Source organism: Lontra canadensis, unplaced genomic scaffold (assembly GCF_010015895.1).
Source record: "Lontra canadensis isolate GAN:19392208 unplaced genomic scaffold, GSC_riverotter_1.0 scaffold19, whole genome shotgun sequence".
In the NCBI taxonomy this organism is placed as follows: Eukaryota; Metazoa; Chordata; class Mammalia; order Carnivora; family Mustelidae; genus Lontra; species Lontra canadensis.
Window position 1 is genome coordinate 10,801,966 of NW_022631013.1, and position 12,355 is coordinate 10,814,320.

Genomic DNA, 12,355 nt, shown 5'->3' on the forward strand with positions numbered 1-12,355 from the left:
GGGACAACTGGATGACTCAGTTGGTAAAGTACTGATTCTTGATCTCAGGGTTGTAGGTTCAAGCCCCACTCTGAGTGCAGAAATTACTAAAAAATTAAAATCTTAAAAAAAAGAGGCACTATTGCAGCAATCTAAGAAGATGAGAAAGCAAAAGAAAATACATAGCTAAATTTTTTAAAAGCTTTTATTAGAAAAGAATAATCACATATCAATAACTTTAGGCTTTAATCTTAAGAAAATAGGAAAAGATGAATAAACCAAATGCTAAGCTAGCAGTGGGACAGCTGGGGGGCTCAGCAGATTAAGCAGCTGCCTTGGTTCAGGTCATGATTCCAAAATCCTGGGATCTGAGTCCTTCATCAGGCTCCTTGTTTAGCAGGGAGCCTATTTCTCCCTCTGCCTGCTCTGCCTGCCACTCCCCTGCTTGTGCTCTCTTCCTCTCTCTGACAAATAATAAATAAAATCTTTTTTAAATAAAATAAATAAATAAATGCTAAGCTAGCAGGAAAAAAGGAAATAAAGAACACAATAAAAATCAATGAAATAGAAAAAAAACAATGAAATCAATAAAGACAAAAGTTGGTTCTTTGGGGGTTTTTTGGTGTTTTTTAAAAAGATTTTACTTATTTATTTGACAGAGAGAGGGTTCACAAGTAAGCCGAGAGACAGGCAGAGAGAGAGGGGGAAGCCGGCTCCCCGCTAAGTAGAGAGCCTGATGCCGGGGCTCAATCCCAGGACCCTGAGATCATGACCTGAGCTGAAGACAGAGGCTTAATTCACTGAGCCACACAGGAGCCCCTGGTTCTTTGTTTTTTGTTGTTGTTGTTGTTTTTTAAAGATTTAAATGTTAGAGAAATTAAAGGGTTATAAAATAAATATCAACACTTTATGCCAATAATTTGGACAACTTATATAAAACAGATAAAGTTCTAAAAAGATACAAATTACCAAAACTGACTTGCAAAGAAATGGAAAATCCAACTAGACCCATAGAAATAAAGAAAGTGAGGGGTGCCTGGGTGGCTCAGTGGGTTAAAGCCTCTGCCTTCGGCTCAGGTCATGATCCCAGGGTCCTGGGATCAAGCCCCACATCGGGCTCTCTGCATGGAGGGGAGCCTGCTTCCCCTTCTCTCTCCCTCTGCCTGCCTCTCTGCCTACTTGTGATCTCTGTCTGTCAAATAAATAAATAAATAAATAATATTTTAAAAAATAAAGAAAGTGAATTAATAATTTAAAATATCTCCACAAATAAAATCCGAGGCCCAGATAATATCAGTGGTGAATTCTATCAAAATTTCAAGAATGTGTAATACCAATCTCTCACAAACTCTTTGGAAAATAGCAAATGAAAAAACACTTCTCAACTTACTCTTTTAGGTTAATATTACCAAATACAAATGTTGGGACAAAAACATAAAAAGAAAAAAATTATAAACCAAATGCTTCATGAATACAGACACAAAAATCCTCAACAAAATAACAGGAAATTGAATAGAAAAATAGAATCTAGCAAAATATAAAATGGATTAAACAATATGATCAAATGGAATTTATCCCAGGAATACAAGTCTGATTTAACATATAAGAACCACCTAATGCAATACATCATGGTAATATAAAAAAGGACAAAAACTATATGATCACCTTAATAGGTACAGAAGAACCATTCAACAAGCTCCAACAGCAATTTGTGAGAAAAAAATTTCTTTTTTTTAATTAGTTAGAGTTTCTTGTGTGCATAAAAATAGTTTGCAATTGGGAGCTCTCAAACTAACACGTACTGAGACTCAAAGGTATACTGTTATAAGATACCTTAAATAGTGCGAATGGAGAGGTTGTTTATTATTTTCAGTGATTTATTATATTAGAGTTTTCCTAACGATTGAGGGTTGGTTAGAAGTGACCACCTCATGCCAGTTTGGGGGAACAATCTGAATTTTATCTATGATTTTCAGAGGTATATACAAGAAGTAGCCCAAGGTAGCTTTCCCTTGTTTTGCAGAATAAGCTAAGGTTGGATACAGTGATTTTCCTAATAGCATAATCAAAGTTATCTATTGTCATTATTCTAAAATCTGTGTTACTATATATAGAAGTCCAATCTCCATCATGAGTCAAACCAAACTGTGTGATTACAAAGTGAGTCTAGAACATGCTCTAAATTAGGTTCAGTACGTTTAAGGTTTTCTATGCATAAGGACGATTGTAGCAATGAAGTCTGAGTGGTTATGGGACATCCTTTGGCTTCCAAGCTTCCTTCTAGTATCAGATTAATGGATTATAAGTATTAGTTGAGTGGCCAAGGGATGGATACCATTCTTTTTTGTAAAGCCATTTTCCTGTCATCCAAGCATGTAGAGGAGCTGGTTCTAATATTAACTGAGAATCTTCCTAAGCATTTAAGTGGCTACATAACCAACAATCATTTTGATTAATAAAGAAGGGTATGCATTGAGTGATAAGCCTTGAGTAGAGAAAATCTCTAACAGAAAAAGGAAAATGAGTATGAAAGTTTTGTGTTAGTTTGTAAAAGAGTAATATCACAATAACTGTTATAAAAATGAGTTCTGGAGAAAAGGCGATCTAATAGAATCTTGTTCAGTGGTCTTTGGTGTAACCTATCTGCTTTGCCTTATTGTCTGCTTCATGGGAAGTTTTTTTTCTTTCCTGGAAAATCCTTAATTTTAAGTTTGTCATAGATTTACAAGTCCAATAGTTGAGGAACAAGGAGAATTCTCTTTAACTGAGAGACATGACCCAAGTAATTTAACTGCTGTGTGAAAAAAGAGAACCTCATAGAGCCCTTTTCATCAAGGTATAAGTACTGTTATATAAAAAAAATTCAACAAACTAGGAAGATAAGAGAATTTCCTTAACCTAATAACATGAAAAACCCATAGCTAACATTATACCTATGGAGATTATGAAATACTGAGTGATTTCCCCCTAAAATCAAGGCAAGGCAATGATGTCTGCACTCACCATTGCTATGTAACATTCTGTTGGAGATTCTAGCCAGTACAACTAGGCAAGAAAAAAGAATAAGAGGCATCTATGTTGGAAAGGAAGAAATAAAACTATCTTTATTCATAGATAACATGATCTTGTGAGTAAAAAAAATCCTTAAAGAATGAAAAAACAAACAAAAAATTAGTTTTGAATGAATTAAGTTCATGAGATTCGAGATCAATACACAAAAAAGAAATTTCATTTCTAAATATCACACTCAGTCATCCACAAATCAAATTAAGAAAACAACTCTTAAGAATTTAACAAAAGGGGTGCCTGGGTGGCTCAGTGGGTTAAAGCCTCTGCCTTCGGCTCTGGTCATGATCCCTGAGTCCTGGGATCGAGTCCCGCATTGGGCTCTCTGCTCAGCAGGGAGCCTGCTTCCTCCTCTCTCTGCCTGCCTCTCTGCCTACTTGTGATCTCTACTGTGTGACAAAAGAAATACAAGAATTATACACAGGAAACTATGAACTATTGCTAAGAAAAAGAGCTAAATAAATTGAGAGACATTCCATGTTCATAGATTAGAAAATGAAATATTATTAAACAGCAATTCTTTCCAAATTTATCCATAGATTCAATGCAATCCCTATTAAAATACAAGCTGTCTTTATTACAGAAATTGACAAGTTGATACTAAGTTTTATGTGAAAAGTCAAAGGACCCAAAATAGAAAAAACAATTTTGAAGAACAAATTTATACTTTCTGATTTCAAAACTAACACGAAGCTATAGTTGTTAATCAAGACAATGATACTAGTGTAAGGACAGCCATATAGATCAATAAAAAATAATTGATAGTCCAGAAATAAATGGCTAAATTGCCAGAAACTTCTTGAATTAATCCAAATGTCCATCTGCTGGTGAATGGATAAACAAAAAACATGGCATCCATACAATGGACTTACTAGGAGGCAATAAAAAGGAAAGCAGTGATACATGTTACAACATAGATGAACCTCAGAAACATGCTACATTTAAATATCCAGGTGCAAGAGGCCATATATTGTATAATTACATTTATACCAAATGTCCAGAAAAAGTAAATCTATACAAACAGAAAGTAGATTCATGGATGACTGCGGTTAGGAAAAGAGGAGTAACTTTACATGGGTAAGAGGGGTATTTCTGTGATGGTAAAACTATTCTAAAACTGAACTGTGGTGATGGTTACAAAACTCTATAAATGTACTAAAAATCACGAATTGTACACATAAGTGGATTCAGGTATGTAAATTAATTCTTAATAAAGGAGTTAAAAACAATTGCTGAATGACTGAATAAGGAACATGGAGAGGAAAAGACCAAAATCTACATATCAATAACTATGTCAAATATAAATAGTATAAACACACCAATTAAACAATAGACATTGTCAGAATAAATAAAAATAATACCCAACTATATGCTATCTATAGGAAATCCACTTTAAATAACAAGATATAAATAAAGAGTTAAAAGATAGAAAAATAAATACCACTGGAAACTAATTAAAAGAAATTTGGAGTTCCTATATTAATATTAAACAGAACAAGGACCATCACCAGGAAAAACATTCACATTATGTAATAATAAAAGGGTTAATTCACAAAGGAAGCATCACAATCCTAAAGGTATATGTACCTAATAACAGATGTTCAAAATAGAGAGAGCAAAAACTAGTATTACTAGAAGTAAAATTCATCACGTATATCTGAAAGCTTAAACACCATTCTCTCAGTAATCAATAGAAAAAAATAAATAAAAAATCAGTAAGGGTATAGAAGATCTGAAGAACACTGTAACAAAACTTGACACAGATGACATTTATAGAGCACTGCAGCTAACAAAATTCTTTTAAAGAACACTTGAGGGGTGCCTGCATGGCTCAGTCTTTGGGCTTCTGACTCCTGATTTCAGCTCAGGTCATGATCTCAGGGTTGTGAGACAGAGCCATGAATCAGGCTCAGTGCTGGGCATGGAACCTGCTTAGGATTCTCTCTCTCCCTTTCCCTCTGCCCCTCCCCAGGCCCCACCCTAACTCATGCACATATGCACACACACACTCTCTCTCACACACACATACAAAGAAAGAGTACTTGAAAGATTCACCAAGATAGGCCATATTTCATATTTCTAGACTATAAAATAAGCTATAATGAATTTAAAGGAATGGAAATCATACAGAGTCTGTTCTTGGACCGTAATGAAATAAAATGGAAATCAATGACAGAAAAGTATCTGGGAAAATCCTAAAATAGATGGGAATTAAACAAGACACTACAAATAATTCATGTACCAGAGCATAGATCTCAAGGGAAATGAGAAAATATTTTTGAATTGAATGAAAATACAACATATTAGGGGCACCTGGGTGGCTCAGTGGGTTAAGGCCTCTGCCTTCAGCTCAGGTCATGATCTCAAGGTCCTGGGATCGAGCCCCGCATAGAGCTCTCTGCTCAGCGGGGAGCCCACTTCCTCCTCTCTCTCTCTCTGCCTGCCTCTTTGCCTACTTGTGATCTGCCTGTCAAATAAATAAATAAAATCTTAAAAAAAAAAAGAAAATACAACATATCAAAACTTGAAGATATTTGTGTTAATAAAGAAGAATGTTCTGGGGCGCCTGGGTGGCTCAGTGGGTTAAAGCCTCTGCCTTCAGCTCAGGTCATGATCCCAGGGTCCTGGGATCGAGCCCCACATCAGGCTCTCTGCTCAGCAGGGAGCCTGCTTCCTCCTCTATCTCTGCCTGCCTCTCTGCCTACTTGTGATCTTTGTCTGTCAAATAAATAAATAAAATCTTAAAAAAAAAAAAAAGAAGAATGTTCTGAAATTAAACAGTGGTGACCATTACACAACAATGTGACTATAAGACCACTGAACTGCATTTTTTAAAGGTGGGTTTATGGTATGTGAATTATATCTCAATTTAAAATCATAAAAGAAAGAAAAAAAGTCTCAAAACAAAAATCTAAGTTTCCGGGCGCCTGGGTGGCTCAGTGGGTTAAGCTGCTGCCTTCGGCTCAGGTCATGATCTCAGGGTCCTGGGATCGAGTCCCGCATCGGGCTCTCTGCTCAGCAAGGAGCCTGCTTCCCTCTCTCTCTCTCTCTCTCTGCCTGCCTCTCCATCTACTTGTGATCTCTCTGTCAAATAAATAAATAAAATCTTAAAAAAAAAAAATCTAAGTTTCCACCTTAAACTAAAACTAGAAGAACAAACTAAACCCAAAGAAAACAAAAGAAAGAGAATAATAAAGGTAAGAGCAGTTTTAAAAAAAAAAAAAGATTTTATTTATATATTTGAGGGAGAGAGATAAAGAAAGCACACAACCAGGGAGAGGTGCAGAGGGAGAAGCAGGCTCCCAGCAGGGAGCCCAACATGGGACTCAATTCTAGGACCCTGGGATCATGACCTCAGCTGAAGGCAGATGCTTAACTGACTGAGCCACCCAGGTACCCCAAGAGCAGTTTTACAGTAAAATTATAAATTAAAAAAAAATAGAGAAAAATCAATGAAAACAAAAGCTGATTCTTTGAAATGATAATAAAATTGACAAGCATCTAGCCAGACAGACCAAAAGTGGGGAAAAGGACACATATTACTAATATTGGAAATAAAATAGGGCACCTGGATGGCTCAGTCAGTTAAGTATCTGCCTTCGGCTCAGGTCATGATCCCAGGGTCTTGGAACAGAGTCCTGCATCAGGCTCCCTGCTTCGCGGGGAGTTTGCTTCTCCTTCTACTCCTTCCCCCTGCTCACGATCTTTCTCTCTCTTTCTCTCTCTGTCTCGGATACACAAATTAAATCTTTTTTTAAAAAAGGAAATAAAGGAAGGGACACCATTACAGATCCTACAGATGTTAAAAGGATAATGAAGAAACATCATGAACCACCACATGCCCATTTTTATTAGTTTTCTACTGCTGTTTGACAAATAACCCCAAACTTAGTAGCTTAAAACAACACATTTATTACACATTTATTAACTCACACTTTCTGTGGGTTAAGAGTTCAAGCTTGGTTTAGCTGGATGCTGTTTATGGTCTCATAAGGTTGCAATCAAGATGTTGGCTGGGCTGTGTTCTCCTATGAGGGTATGACTGGCATAGTAGGCAGAATAATGGTTCTCCTAAGATGCCAATGCCCTTATTTCCAGAACCTGTGAATAAGTTACCTTACGTAGCAAATGGGCTTTGCAGATGTGACTGAATTAAGACTCTTAAAATGGGAGATTATTCTGGATTATCTAGGTGGGTTCAGTGTAAATGCAAAGGTCCTTATAAGAGAAACAGGCAGGCAGGCAAGTCAGAGAAGGAAATGTGACAATGGAAAAAGTCAAGGTGATATGATGTGAGAAAAATTTAACCTGCCACTGCTGGCTTGGAAGACAGAAGAAGGGGCCACAAGCCAGAGAATACAGGTGGCCTCTAGAAACTGGAAAAGGCAAGGAATAGATTCTTTTTTTTTTAATCTTTAAGGATATTACTTATTTATTTGACAGAAGGAGAGATCACAAGTAGGCAGAGCAGCAGGCAGAGAGAGAGGGGGAAGCAGGCTCCCTGCTGAGCAGAGAGCCCGATGTGGGGCTCAATCCCAGGACACTGAGATCATGACCTGAGCTAAAAGCAGAGGCTTAACCCACTGAATCACCCAGGTACCCCTAGGAATGGATTCTTCCCCAGAACCTCCAGAAGGAATACAGGCCTGTTGCCACCTTGATCTCTGGTCCCATATACTCATTTAGGACTTCTGATCTTCAAAATTATGAGATAATAAATTTGTGGGTTTTTTTAAAGCCACTAAGTTTGTTGAAATTTGTTACAGCAGCAATAGGAAACTAGTATCATTAAGAAAGAATAAACTTGGGGCGCTCTCTGCTCAGCAGGGAGCCTGCTTCTTTCTCTCTCTCTCTGCCTGCTGTTCTGCCTACTTGTAATCTCTTTATGTCAAATAAATAAATACAATCTTCTAAAAAAAATGTTAAATGGAGAGTGCTTGGTTGACTCAGTCTGTTAAGCATCTGCCTTTGGCTGAGGTCAAGGCCCAAGTCAGTCTCCCTGCTCAGTGGGGAGTCTGCTTCTCCCTCTCTCTCTGCTCCTCCTCCCCCATTGTGCTCACACATGCTCTCTCTCTCTTTCTCTCTCTCTCAAATAAATAAAGATAATCTTTTTTAAAAATGTTAAATGGATGGCAAATAAGCACAGGAAAAAAAGTTCAGCATCATTAGTCATTATAAAATCTAATAAAATCAATGAGATACCAATACATACTTATAATGGCTAAAAACAAAACAAAAACCTGACGATACCAAATACTGGAGAGGATGTAGAACAACTGGAGTACTCATACATTGCTGATGAGAATGCAAAGAGATATACCCATTCTGGAAAACACTTTGTAAGTTCCTTATAAAGTCAAACATATACTTACCATACCACCCAGCAATCACACACCTTGGTATTTACAGAAGTGAAATGAAAACGTACCACACAAAAACCTGTAAGTAAATATTTCTAGTGACTTCATTCATAATCGCCAAAAATTAGAAACAGCCCTAATGTCCCTCAACTGACTGGCTGAAGCATAAGGGAAAGAAATGGAAAGAAAAGAACCACCAAGATGCAGGAAGAAGAGGGACCAACCAACACAGTCTTGGGGTCACAGCAGCAACAGTGGGTGGGTCTTCTCTTCAGGACAGCCACTAACTCAAGTCTATCAATTCCCAAGCTCTGTGACGCTTGGTTCTTTTGTTTTGATTTTGGGTTTTGTTTAATTGTGAGGAAATTCATGTAACACAAATTTAACCATTTTAAGAGAACAGTTTAGTGATATACAGTACATTCACAATATATAGAATGAGAGAAATATTTACAAATCAAATATATAATAACAATCTAGTATCCAAAATATTAGTATCCAAATATTAGCATCCAGAATATTAGTTCTTATAACTCAACAACAACAAAAAGCAAACAAAAATTGGGCAAATAAATTGAATAGGCATTTCTCTGAAGATGACATATGAATGGCAAACAAGCACATGAAAAACATGTTGAACACCACCCTGAGCGGGTGTCTCAGTTAAGTGGCTGCCTTCCACTCAAGTCATGACCCCAGGGTGCTGGGATCGAGACCCACATCAAGCTCCCTGCTCAGCAGAGACCCTGCTTCTCCCTGTCCCTCTGCCTGCCGCTCTGCCACTTGTGCTCTCTCTCTCTAGAAAATAAATAAATAAAATCTTAAGAAAAAAACAACAACACCCTGAGGTACCACTTACATCCACTACAATGTCTAAAACAAGAAAAAAAATTTAACAGGTGTTTGTGAAGGTACAGAAAAATGGGAATTTTCATACAATTCTGGTGGGAATGTAAAATGGTTCAGCCACTGTAGAAAACAATTTGCCAGTTCCTCAAAAAGTTAAACATAGAATTACTGTGTATTGCTTGGTTCTGAGTTTCAAATTTCGGAGAAACGGTGACAGCACCAATTTAAGTTGGGTGTCTACCTCTGGATCAACTCACAGCAACCAGGAGGGTGAGTTGCTTAAGTCTGAGAAGGCCACTGGGATTTTATCCTTGTGCTCTAGAGCCACACACAGCAAAGGGAAATTATGTGCTAGGTAGTTGCCCCAAGAGATGTGTACTGTAAGCAAAAAGTGTGCACCTTCCACTGGAGGTCACCTTCAGAATATGAAAAGTACAAAATAGGATTCAGTGGCATTCTGATTACTTTTTCCCCTCACAGTTTTCTCAATATCCCAACAGATTTTTGTCTAAGGCCTAAGAGAAAATACATTCATTCTCACGTTTATATTTTAAAAATTTTGTTTGAACTGGGGTGCCTGGGTGGTGCAGTGAGTTAAGCATCTGACTCCTGGTTTCCACTCAGGTGGTGATCCCAGGGCTGTGAGTTTGAGCACCCCCCATTAGGCTCCGCCCTCCTCAAGGAGTCTACTTGAGATTCTCTCTCTCTTTCCCTGCCCCTCCTGCTTGTGCTCTCTCAGGTAAATAAATAAATCTTAAAAAAAAAAAAGTAACATTTTGTTTGAACTACTGACAGAAGATCATGTGCACTTCTGTTCAGTCCTTTATCTAAAAGAAGACACTTCTAGAGGCACCTGGGTGGCTCAGTCAATTGGGCTTCAGCCTTCAGCTCAGGTCATGATCCCAGAGTGATGGGATCAAGCCCCACATCAGGCTCCCTGCTCAGTGGGGAGCCTACTTCTCTCTCTCCCTGCTGCTTCCCCTGCTTGTATTCTCTCGCTGTCATATAAATAAATAAAATCTTTTAAATAAATAAAAGATAACATTTCTAAATGCTTAGGGTGTTCTTTAATATGCAACTACCTGCTCAAAAACTTGTATGGGCTCTGTATTACCTACCATATTAAAACATCTAACTATTTAGAGTTCTTTATCAAATAGCCTCTCTCCGCCTTTCCAAACTCCTTATTTATTAAACATTTGTTGAAGGGCACCAGGGTGGCTCAGTCTGTTAAGCATCTGACTTTGACTCAGGTCATGATCTCAGGATCCTGGGATCGAACCTTGTGTCAAGTTCTGCATTCCACAGGGATTCTGTTTGTCCCTCTGCCCCCCTCCCTCCTTGTACGCACTCTCTCTCAAATAAATAAATAATATATTTTTAAAAAAATTTGTTGAATATACAATGATCTCTACTTTCCAGACACTAACATGGATATGCTGACCATATCTGTCAATCTTAATGACAAGAACTTCTGGGCATAATGGCATCAAATTTCTGAACTCAGACCATCAAAGAAGATTTGTGGCATGTGTTTGTCATAATTAAAAGACAAGGAAAAAAATAGCTGAAAACACAATCTCTATCTTGCAAGAGCAATTCTGTGTGGTACAGACTACTCTCCAGCAATCTTTGACCCAGTCTTGTCAGAGTTCTGGCTGCCCCATATATACCTTGTTCCCTCACACCCTGCATTTTATATATATATATGAATTATATAATTATATGAGATATGATAATTATATCTCATATATGAATTATATAATTATATGAGATATGATAATATATAATTATATGAGAATTATATAAATTCTCATATTGTTTAAAACACTTAAATATCAACAATAACTTAAATAACAATTATATATATAATTGAAGTACTGCTGACATATTAGTTTCTGATGTACCACATAGTGATTTGACAATTCTATACATTACTCAGTGCTTGCCACAATAAGTATAGTTGCCATCTATCACCATACAATGTTATTACAATATTAGTGACTATATTCCCATGCTATACTTTTTAATCTCCATAATTTATTCATTACTGGAAATGTGTACCTCCTAATCCCTTTCACCTGTTTTACTCATCTGCCTATCCACCTCCCCTCTGGCAACCACCAGTTTGTTCTCTGTATTTACAAGTCTGTTTTTGCTTATCGTTTCTTCATTTTGTTTTTTAGATTCCACATATGAGTGAAATCATAATGTATTTGACTTTCTCTGTCTGACTTATTTCACTTAACATAATACCCTCTAAGTACATCCATGTTGTCACAAATGACAAGATTTCATTCTTTATTGTGGCTGAATAATATTCGCGTGTGTGTGTGCGTGTGTGTACACATACTACATCTTCTTTATCCATTTATCTACCAATGGGCACTTGGATTGCCTCCATTTTTTGTTATTTTAAATAATGCTGCAATAAATACAGGGGGCATATATATCTTTTTAAATTAGTGTTTTTGTTTTCTTTGGGAAAATACCCAACAGCGGAATTACTGGATCATATGGTATTTCTATTTTTAACTTTTTCAGGAGCCTCCCTACTATTTTCCAAGTGGTTGTACCAATATACATTCCCACCAACAGTTTGAGCGTTCCCTTTTCTCTATATCCTTGTCAACATTTGTTATTTCTTGTCTTTTGGACACTAGTCAGTTTGACTGGTATGAGGTGATAGCTCAAAGAAACTGGACCACTGTCTTATACCACACACAAAAATAAACTCAAAATGTATTAAAGATCTAAGTGTGAGACCTGAAACCATCAAAGTCCTAAAAGAAAATAGGCAGTAATCTCTTGGACATTAGTCTTAGCAACATATTTATGGGTATGTCTTTCCAGGCAAGAGAAAGCAAAAATAAACTATTGGGACTGTACCAAAATAAAAGCTTTTGCACAAAGGAAGCCATCAACAACATAAAAAGGCAACCACTGACTGGGAGAAGATATTTGCAAACGATATATCTGAAAGGCTTAATATCCAAGACATATAAAGAACTTCTAGAACACCCCAAAAATAATAATAATAATCTGATTTACAATGGGCAGAGGACTTGAATAGACATTTTTCCAAAGAAGACAGACAGAAG